Source organism: Bombus pyrosoma, linkage group LG9 (assembly GCF_014825855.1).
Source record: "Bombus pyrosoma isolate SC7728 linkage group LG9, ASM1482585v1, whole genome shotgun sequence".
NCBI classification, from domain to species: domain Eukaryota; kingdom Metazoa; phylum Arthropoda; class Insecta; order Hymenoptera; family Apidae; genus Bombus; species Bombus pyrosoma.
In genome coordinates this window covers 11,045,578-11,056,749 of record NC_057778.1, presented here as the reverse complement: position 1 = coordinate 11,056,749, position 11,172 = coordinate 11,045,578, and the positions used below count along the sequence as shown (strand labels likewise).

The window sequence follows — 11,172 nt, the reverse complement described above, 5'->3', positions numbered from 1 at the left end:
CACACTCCGGCCTCGATAGCGCTCGCTGCCCGCGTCCGACGATATTGCGAAACGCGAGTTACGCACGGAGCTTCTGTAAATCTCGACGTACAGGCCGATTAAAACGTAACAACGGGGCTCCTTGCGTTTGTGTGAGGAGACGTGTGACTCTAGCAAGTAAATGCCGAGATTTGTAGCTCATTCGTTTGCCAAAGGAAAACGAAGACAGAGGTGTCAGAGTTTACGCCCTTAATCGAAGGTTCGGCTGTTTGTAATGAGAAACAGAATCATTATAATCGGTTATACATTTTTGGTATAACGAGATTAAATAACCTGACAGCTTATAACTGTAAATTATAGCGATACGTATGTACTTGGTCGCGAGAGTATTTCGATATTCACTGTAGAAAACTTTTATTTGTTAGGTGAAACATTTGAAAATTTCATTAGCGTTGTTATGAGACGGGACTGTCGCCACTATAAATATTTTAAACATTTATAATTGGCGATCGAGTTTAGACACTTTTGTCATCTGTCGGAAATATGTACTTGTGTCAAATATCTCATAATTTTTATAGAAACGGCTGCCTCGTTACAGCGCTATTGAAAGCCATTGTATGGTAGACGTAAGTGTGTCAATGACGAAGGATCGTCACAGAAGTAATGCAAATTCGTGGCACATGAGTGTTAGTCGAGATTCTATGAAACGTACGTAGTTAATATGCACGTGCCAAAGTGTGAACGTGCGACCAGTCATTCACGGGAAACACCGTGTGTTGTGCATCGCGTACAACTTGTTTATAGGATGGTACGTGTACGTTACAGACTGCACTCAAGAACCTATTGCAAGGTTCGAATTACAAATTTTACAATTTTCTAAAATATCTTTATAATAATTCATGCGAAGTCATCGTGTCTTTGACGCGACATCCTATATTTTATACAGTTGTGGGAAATTTAAAAGTGCAAAAATATCCAGAATATGTATAATATGCAAAAATGCATAAGATTCTATGTCTGCTCGATCGTACTCGAAAAAATCATGAATTTGCATAAAGCATTCACAGTTTATTGACAACTTAACCATACGTATACGTATATAATTCACCTACACGAGAGTTAATGTAGATTTATTTTACATCAAGGATGATTTATTTTCACTCTGAACTACATTAGCCAACCCAGCAGTTACTCAATTTACTGGACACTTCACCAACTCATTAAATCTACTCTCTCTTCTTCTTTCGTCTGATAACGATCGAGTAACGTGTTAGTACAAATCCGTAACAAAAGAAGGACGAAATAGTAGATGAGCAATTTGAAATAAATACGAAGAGGGTCATTTTCTTGCGGCCCAGCCAAGCTGACAAGTAAGGACGATAGCCAGCAGCTCATAAGCTGCCAGGTTCGTCGCTTCTTTGCTTTACACCATAGTCGTTAATTTATAATATTACAGTTTTTATATTAACGTTCTCTGTCTTATAATTATGTCATGTAATAAGGTCTTATCATTATTACCATTACCATGTACAGCTCATAAACTGTGCAATACCTTATAAAGTGTGCTTTTAAATATATCATTCGCGACATGTTCGCCGTTGCATTTTTTACGAGACACTAATGAGCAGCTTCCAGATTCCAATTCTTTTTATAACTCGGGTCAGTATAATGAAAACAGGGTCAACGAGTTCCAAATGAGGACTTTAAACTATTTTAGAAATTGTGAAAAAAAAAAGAGAATAGTGGAAGGAAATATAGAATAAAAAAAATATATATAATAATATAAAAATAGATGAATAGTTCTCAGCAGAGCAAAAAGAATTATGCAAAGAGTAAACCATTAAAGACCAACACCATGTTCGTGTAATATTTCATTCGCAAATTTCTTTTGGTCCATTTTCTCGAATGGATTCAGCTTTCTAGTATTATGGTTTAGAAAAGGAATTCTGAGAATTTTACTATATTTTTATCAGCACTGTCTCCTTCATCAAGACGACTCAACCCGAGTTAATCAATTTCAATTTATGAACTGGCAACGAAGTAACCCTTTGAATACGGAATTATCGGTTCCAAGAAAGACAGCAAAGCTGACAGGAAACTTTCAAAGAGACAATAACATGGTTACTCCCTCTCACGAAGCAATCACTTGACAGCAGAGAAGAACTATTCAGCCACTTTGACTTTCGTTCTTGGCTTTCTCCATTCACTTCACGCTTTTCGATTCACAATTTCGCTGGGTTGAAACGGTAGAGTCGAAGTGCACTCGAGTTCCAGCTGGTTAACGCGGCAAGCGGCTGACGAAAGATGCGACGACATGCCGATGCGTGCGGCGGAATCGCGAGCGTTGCACCGGAAACGTCGAATGGAACACAGGTCGCGTCGTTTGGACATGGGGAACGAAGCGGAAGTTCTTCCTACGGCACGACAGTCTGTTAGACGCGTGCACGCCACTTTCCAGAAAAGAGTAAACACGTGTACGCGTGGCTGGCGACAGCATCGAATTAGGGAGAGACAGTTCGACGATTGTTGCAGTTACCGTTTCACTGAGAATTCAGATTGACAGTGTCCCTTTTCAATCTTTAAACATCTTTTCGGTGAAGAAGCTTCATGTTGTGTATGTTGGTGTTTCGTCGTATGTTGGTCGTGTACATATGAGCAAACTTTGATTTCGTAGAGCATTAGAAACTCATTTCAAATTACTTTGCTTTAATTTAAGAAATGTAATAACTCATACGTATACAAGATAATAGAAGCACATGAACTTCCTTGAAATTATTCTACTGTGTTTGAAGAAGCTCCATTGTACAACTTCCTTGCTCATTAAACGTAGGAACTTTCTTCGTGCTATTTAACAGACACGGTTTAGTTTCCTCTTAGAATTCTAAGGTGTCCCGTTTGAAAAGTTTCGCCCCAAAGCTTTCAAATTTTCATTTAATTCGAAGGATTGCATCGTGCAATCTCGAAAATCGAAAGTTCGCAAAATCCTTCCGGGATATTCGGAAAATAACTCAAGAATATAATGATAACGATCGTCGTATTAAATGTCAAACATTTATGAGAAATGAAAAAATGCAAAAATGCGTAGAATGCGTATAATATGCAAAAGTACATAAGATATAAAGTTATAGTACTTGCCAGGTGAAAAAATCTCTACCTAGATCTTATTATTTTAGTAGTGTTTTAAAGATGCAGCTTGCACGAGTATATACAGTCTAGTATTGCAATAATAACTAAAATGATTTAATAAAAAATGAAACTCTATGTGCGAGGTCGAAGAATATGGCTGAGTTACAAGAATGAACAGGCGAAATAACGATAAAGCATTTACACGCAGTCCAGAGAATTTCATAATGGAGCATAACATGGAGTATCGAGGGAAGTATGTGCATGAAAAATACCTGTGAAATCAGATTCTTTGTAGAAAGAGATAGGCACGCGAGACGTGCTCTGTTCGCAATATACGACGCACAAAGTATACTGGTGCACATCCTCTTTGAAACAGTATCATCGGTTGCTTCCTCATCTTCTGATATCAGAACGTTGTTCTTTTTATCTGCAGAAGTTATTTACTCCAATTATTTTTTATTACAAATATATTGATAAGGATACGAGATATTCTTTTGGTTTATTACTAACTAAAGCTACAACTACTTCACACACGCATTTCGTATTTTCAAGGGATAAAGGCATTCTATGTCTTTATATATGTATACGTTATTATTGAAAAAACGGAAAATTTGATAAGGTTTATCTTTATCACGAGTCTTTCAATTTTAATGCATAATTTTATGAACTTCGTACCAAGATGAAAGAGTGGAGATTATTTGGCAATGTAGATAGTAAAATTTTCAAGAATATCGTCCAGCTTGGAAGTGCTATGCTTTGTGAGCGTCGATCCGGGGTGTAATTTTGGTTATCATAAACGGATGACGATCATAAAGCATCGACTGGTATCTGTGTCATCTTTAGATCCTTGATCAACCTGGCTGCTGCGATAGTATACTATTCCGTTAAAGGAAGATCGTTTGTCGAAGGATAATATTACTACATGTTTATCCTTTAATACTGAATGTGCAAAATATAATTATTCGTTGTTTGTACAGCGTTCATTTTAAGTAATATGGTATGAAAGAACGATACATATATAAAATTAAATATCTTTCGTTAAATAATCTTATGTTCTATGAAAACTGTCGAGAAAACTGTGGGTTTCGTATATTCTTTTCGCACCACACTTTTAATACAACTCTGTTACATTGAAACATATTGTGCGTGTAGATACTCATTACTGTTGGGAAAGGTATAAGGTAGGTCGCGTAACTGAAAATCTTATGAAATATTTTAATTATTCCATTCTAGTTTTCCAGAATTCCAAAATTTCAATCTCGGAAACGAAGAATAACGGCGCCTAAAATATTCCTTCATTTATTTTCTCTAAAACTTGAATTTGATCTTCGAATCTTCTTATCGTAGACGGCAATCTTCCAATTCTAATGCAATACTTTAATTAAAAAAATCACTTTTTCTTCCAATTTCTTGTTCGATTGAATCTACCTTGAAAATTCGTTGAATTCTGTAAAAAATATTGCTCGACGAAGTTGAAAATCACGTTTCGCTGCGAGAACATGGAAATTCAAATTAACATATGACCAAAGGAGTCACGTACTGTGCTCTAAATCCGAGTCGAGTCCAAGCAAGAACTCGCGAACAACCTCGTACTTCACGCGTGCTACTTTAAGTCCCCACACGCCTGCAGAATTCACGACGTGGCTGCACGATTGCGTGACGTGCACATATACGCGGGGGGTAAACGCGCGTGGCTGCGCTAATCCGATGGTTTCTTCCCGCTAAGTTCGAATCCCGCTGTGAACTCGTAATCTTAGCCCTACACGAGTTCCCAATACGTTCCCTTCTGAGTGCAGTTTCCTTCTGAGCGCTGCTGAGGTATCACGCTGTTTTCGCTTCTTTTCTTATTCGCGCTTCGTTTTATCACAGTCTTAATTTTACCTAAACTGCGATTCTTTAGAAACTCCGTGCTGTAATGGAAGATAACGTGAAATACAGCTATCGTATTCAGTATAACTTTGTATCTTTTTATTGGATGGCGAGGAGCGGACGAATGAATTTTACCTGCTAGAGGAACTCTATCTATTATTAATGAAATATTTCGGATTGTTCTTGACGCGATAAATGTTTTCATTCAAGATTGGTTTGCATTCAAGAGATTTTTGGTAGAAAAATGAAGTAGAACGTAGCTTACATTGGATTTTATATAACTTCGTATCTTCTTTTTTAGTGAAGTTGCCGGATGTCAGGATACCACGAAGGAAGTTCTCGGAGTCTACGTACAGCTAGTAAAATATTTGTTATTATTTATGGCAGATGCATTTCGAAAGTGGTTGGCGGTTTTGACGTGCATCCAGGAGTATTTTGGTAGAAAGATAAGGTGGAATGTAGCTGATATCGTATTTTATGTAACTCTGTATCCTTTTCTTTTACGATAAGGGTAGGCTATGCAGGTGCGTGAACACTGTGAACACATTGCGACGAATTTTTTCATGTTACTTGTAAAATACTTTTGATTATGAACGATATCGGGCACCGTGAACATTTTTGAGAAGTAATTAATGATTTTGATGGTAATCTACACGTAGTTGGACGTAGCACATATACTTCGTAGATATTGATGATAGTAGTTGAAGTACCTACTAAGCTGAATCAGTGGCAGAACTGTAGATGCTGGTGCAACTAGAGAAGTACATGCATAATTTCGAAGTTGTTGCATTTGTGTATACAATATACATACACATATACGTTAGACGTGCATAGTGGATCTGAAATTTAGACTAGACTTTGGGATCCACCTTATTCGAGAACAATTTGGTATTGTACTAATATTCTTAAAAAGCAACTATCAATAGTCATACAAAAGCATGGTCTCTAGATATTTTTATAAAACGTTAAAAACTTCCCAGTCTAAAAAGTTCTATCGAAGCTTCATCAGTTCGACCAAACAGCAAACACCTCGTCACAGTAATCATTCAATAGTCTGTCATCTAATTTATGTATGATAATATCATCACGATCAACCTAATAAATCAGGCAATTTTAGTTTTCTCTACGATTCAGCTCCAGAGTCAAGTAATGATCTTGAACTAAAATCCTGAACATATCTGTTTCTTAATTAAACTTGGAAATCACAGATACCACCTTACCAGTGTTTACCAATACATTATCTAAGCGCCGTTGCAGTGATCAAATATTCCATTCTTGCCTTCTCAATGATTTAAAGGAGAAATCGACCGATCAACTAATCTCATCCACCTGAATCTGCTCATCAATCAACTCGCCCATCACCGCGCCTGACACTTATCAATACCCCATACAAATTCATCATCAACAACCAAACATCGCACCCTCTGTCCCTTCAGCCTGTCCAAAGAAACCGACCCATCGTAGCGATCACGCTGCAATAGAATGTTTATGTCTATAAATCTTGCCATCGGCCTGTATGACACTCGGTAACACGGCATATACAAATCTACCACCAATAACCAAACAACCACCCCCAGATCTGTCTATCTCTTTCCCCAATTGAACCAAGTCAGTTGCTACATCCTTTCGACGAACCTCATCCCCTTCCGACTTCTATACGCTTCTGTATCGGCGCGAGTTAACCCGATGGATTCCGGCACGGTCGCACGGCGTGGCGCGTACGCGCGAGCATAAGCCGCGTTGTCGGCGAGGCGTACGGACGGACGTACGGACGGACGTCGGATCGATCCGGTGGCAGGGGTTGTGGAGGCGGAGGGGCAGTTGGCGCGTTCAAGGGGTGGGCTAGCACACACAGTAAGAGGAATGGAGGGAGCGGTGGTCTGGTGAAGAAGGACGGAGATCCTTGGAAGCGGTGCGCCGTCGCAACGGCAGGACCGTCGTCGTCGGGACCAGGCGAGAGCTTCGCCTGGTGGGGGCGAGACGAATGTTCCGTCTCGTTCCCACGAGCGTTTCCCCTCTGCAACCTAGCAGGCTGTGTTCTCGTGTCGCGTTGCACAGTCAGTTCATTCTTTCCTGTGTTTTCGCCCCTCTACTTTCAGCTGTTCAACCAAGTGTCTCTCTTTAGCTTAGATCTTAGGCTCGTCTCTCTTCCTCGTTGACCACCACCACCACCACGTCCATTTCCCCTACGTGCGATCCTCTTTGTCCCTCTTGCAGGTCGACCATCTCTTCGTATCCCTGTTCCTCGCCGATCTTCATCCCCGTCGCGCTCACCAACCGTCGATCTCGGTTCGTTTCACGTGTCCCTGCTCCTCTCGCCACAGACAGACTCTTCCTATCTCTCTCATCCACCCCCCACTGACGAGGTCTCGCTCGCGCGCCGCTGGCAGCCCTGCAAAAACAAGCATACGGCAATCCCCAGTAGCACCCTGGTACACAGACCAGGCCAGAACGTCACACCGGGTGGCACTGGCAGCAGGTGTAACGTGGCCGTTATCCTCCGCGTCTCCGCGTCACACACGGCCACGTCGTGTCACGTGCTAGCCAACCGTCACGCGACTCGTCCAATACACTTTCACCTGGACCACTCGATTTATCCCGAAATCGGCCACGATCACTGTTGTCCGTTCTCCATTCGGGACTCTTTGGATGGTCTAGCTTGGTTTTGCTCGGCTTGGCCTGGCCTGGCTTCGCTTGAACTAAGATTGAATTGCCCGAGGTCAAGATGTTTCTGTCTCTAAAATCTGTGGTTCCTTTGCAACCTTTGTGACACGATTGTGAAACGTGAACGAACGACGATCTTGTGGATCGTTTGGCCAGTTGATACGCGAGTCTCGTGTATGAGAAACTCGTGACTGGTTGGTGGGACGTCCAAGCATTGTGGTTCCGAGTGATAGCAGTTGGTTTACGACGTGAGTTGCAGACGTGTTTGGTGGGACGATATGTGAGGGATGTTTGATGATCCTCGGGGGTCTGACTCGGGACTCCGTTTCGAGAAGTTGGCGAGGAACTGTGGGGAACATTCGACGTCTATTGGGAACCATAGTATGTTATCAAAGACAAGAATATTTAATATTTATTGGATTATTCTCTGGTACCATAAGTAGCCGTACTATATATTCTTCTGTGAGTGACTGATTTCTCCAGTGATTCCAGTCGACTAAACTATGTTTACCAAGAAACAACAACTATTAAACGCTGTAAATAAAAGGTAAGAAGACTCTCATAAAAGAGACCATTATACATATACGAAAACAGAAGAGGAACTGAAGTTGCTATTGAATTTCAGCAACCGTATCCATCGAAAATATTTGACAAGAGAACGTTGCAAGTGCAAAATAATAACTAACTAACTAACGAAAGTAGTTAAGAGAGGAATTGGTCAGACCTGAATACAAGCTTAAACGGTTTTCATCTTCCTTGAAAAGAAATCTCATCCCCTGCGAGGTTAGTCCCCCATAAAGTGTACACGTGTTTGAGGGAAATTGACGCATGTGGATTGAGCGGCGATACATGGAGTAGTTTTCGAGTGATCGAGCCGATTGGATGATATTTTCGCGAGGTACGCAGGTCAGGGGAAATTAAGTGGCGGACGGACGTGCGGCGAGGTGTTGGTTTCAGTTGGTCGGCGGACGTCGCAAGCCACGGTTCTCGAAGAAAAAAAGGAACGAGAGATGTAGTGTGTGTAGGTGCGTGGTAGTGCGATTTGTTTACCCGGGGGCGAGTGTTGACGGGAAGTGGCGGTGTTTGTCACGTTTCCGGATGTGAATGGAAACGGGACCCTGTCTCGTTTTGGACAACAGATTATCACGAGCATGAGGAACGGATACGTCAGACTAAGACGATCTGTTTGTGATACTCGATCGGTAAGATTCCTCTTTTTAGAGTTAATTTCTACTTTCATTGATGTTTTCGTGATTAATTTGTCGTTACAGGTAATTGGAAAATTTTGTGTTTTATAATAATTTTGACTGTTGGTTCAAATATCGAATGTGAATTTTTTAACGGGCAGAGAATTTGTTAGAAATGTTGGAATTGTTGTAAAATGAGATGTAGATTGAATATTAAAATGATAATTTACTATTTCAGACTGATGTTCCGCTGATTAATCTGTCACTGAAGATATTTGAATAATTTTGCGTTTCGTGATATTAATTTAGTTAAGTTTGAATAAGTAATAAGTTTGAAAAGAGTTGCACTTTTAAATGAAGAGAGAGAATGCTTAGGTTTAGATCGAACCTTTAAATGATTTTCGTTCCTTGAACGATGTGATTGGTTTAAATATCAGAAATGGATTTATCAATGAAAAAAAGGTTTGTTGGAAATGTATTAAGCTGAATCTTTAAAAAAGCAATTTTAAATCATTTTATATAAATTAAGAGATAAATTAAAAACGAATTTGATATGATTCGAATTACATAATTTTATAATATTTAACTTACACATCTAGCGTCATCTATACACGTGTATATATTCATAAATAAGTTTGTAATTTTCAAATTTCTCCGATTTTAATATATCTCAGCTCTCGAAACAATCTCCCATATCAATTATGCTATTACTATTCACGAGTATTTGATTTCTTAACAGAAATATTTAACAGTAGAGATAGAAACCTTTCTTGAAATTTCATATCGCATATTACATTTTCCGTTGTCGAATTGTTTAACTCGCCCTCCATCCAGCAATACGAATCTCCAAAATTTTAATTATCTTTCGAGAATTGTAATTCAATCTAGTAATTTCCATCGTTGCTAACGATCGTGTTTCAATTTTGGAAACATCAAAATCTAACCTTCTCCTCTGGTGTAAATAACTAAAACAATTTTAATTAATTTTAAACGATCTACTGCAAATAATTCACGGTAATTCTACGATGTATTAGCAATCGTAATTAATATGATTAAAACGTTGGTCCTTTCCCACCCAGTGAAAATTAATCATTTACAAAGCGCTGGCGCGACACGATTTGCTTGATTCGCTTCATTTATTTAAAATTAGTCGCATCAAAACTCCGCCATATTACAAACAACTCTATGTCATTTCCAATTGCACCGATATTCATCAACGTGGATTCGCCGAAACACTCCAAGTTCCTGCGAATTTTACGGTTTTGCAGATATGTCGATGGATCCACGATTATTTAAATACTAAAATCTGGTAAATCGACGTCCATTCCAATTTCAGTTTAGAACGATCGGAATAAAATGTAAAATGCATATACCCAGCTGTGGAATAATCAAACAGCGAATTTTATATAAAACAGTAATTGACCATTCCGTATAGTTGTTTGAGTTTATTTTTCGTATTTCCAAATAGTAGTCGTTTTTGTTCTGTGCTGAATAAATCGTACGAAGGGTTGACTTTTCGCGATTAGAATTTCGTTGAACTATAGGTAAAAGGGTTACAATCGATAACAGCTTTTTAGCTTGGTTGGCAAATATAGGAAATACAAATTACCATAGAGAAATCAGTTGCATGATTGATAAATTCGGTTTAATTGGAATATCAATAAAATAGTACAATCTATAGAGAATTTAGAGGTTTTATTTATACTGGCTTTCTGCAAATTCTTTGGAATATTAAAATTTACGAATGATACCTGTTTAACGCGTAAAATAAAAATATTAATTTATATTTTCTTCCAATAAACAGAAATAATTTCAGAAAGATAAAAGATTCATGGTAATAGTCGGTAATAACTATTACGTCGAAACTTTTTCATACCTCCACATGATTATATTTAAATTAATGGAAATTAATATGCTTCCTTTGACGGATAAAGATAAAAGGATGATATTTAATTATATTTTAATGAAAATTCATTGCTACGAAATTTTTCTACAAACGAGATTCACGTATGTATATCTGAAATTAAATATGAATAAAAATAGCACGCATTCATACGTATGTACAGGAACGTGCTCTTACAAATGTAATGAACTTTTCCTAGAAATTGCAAGTCAGCTATTTTTATTATTTCATTCTTTTCCTAATAACGGAACCTTTTTAAATTGAGATTCGTTTACATCTGAACACGATCATTAAAGGAAACATCGTTCATTCAAACTCTGATATCGTTGCATTCTCATAAATTCGCGGAATTTTTACAGGAAATTATGCGTTGATCCTTTACGTTGCTTCGTTGGTTTCCCAATAGCGAAATTATTAATTGTATCGTATGAACAAGAAAATTAG

General features: G+C 38.6%; 1 protein-coding gene across 3 annotated transcripts in view; it reads left to right on the top strand.

The window, feature by feature from the left end:
• Positions 1 to 7,427: 7,427 nt before the first annotated feature.
• Positions 7,428 to 11,172, top strand: part of LOC122570748 (neuroligin-4, X-linked-like) — a 223,234-nt gene continuing 219,489 nt past the window's right edge. For all 3 annotated transcript variants that reach the window (XM_043733545.1, XM_043733546.1, XM_043733544.1), the window contains exon 1: positions 7,428 to 8,840. The gene's annotated coding sequence lies outside the window, so the exon portion shown is untranslated. The remainder of the gene's footprint in view (positions 8,841 to 11,172) is intronic.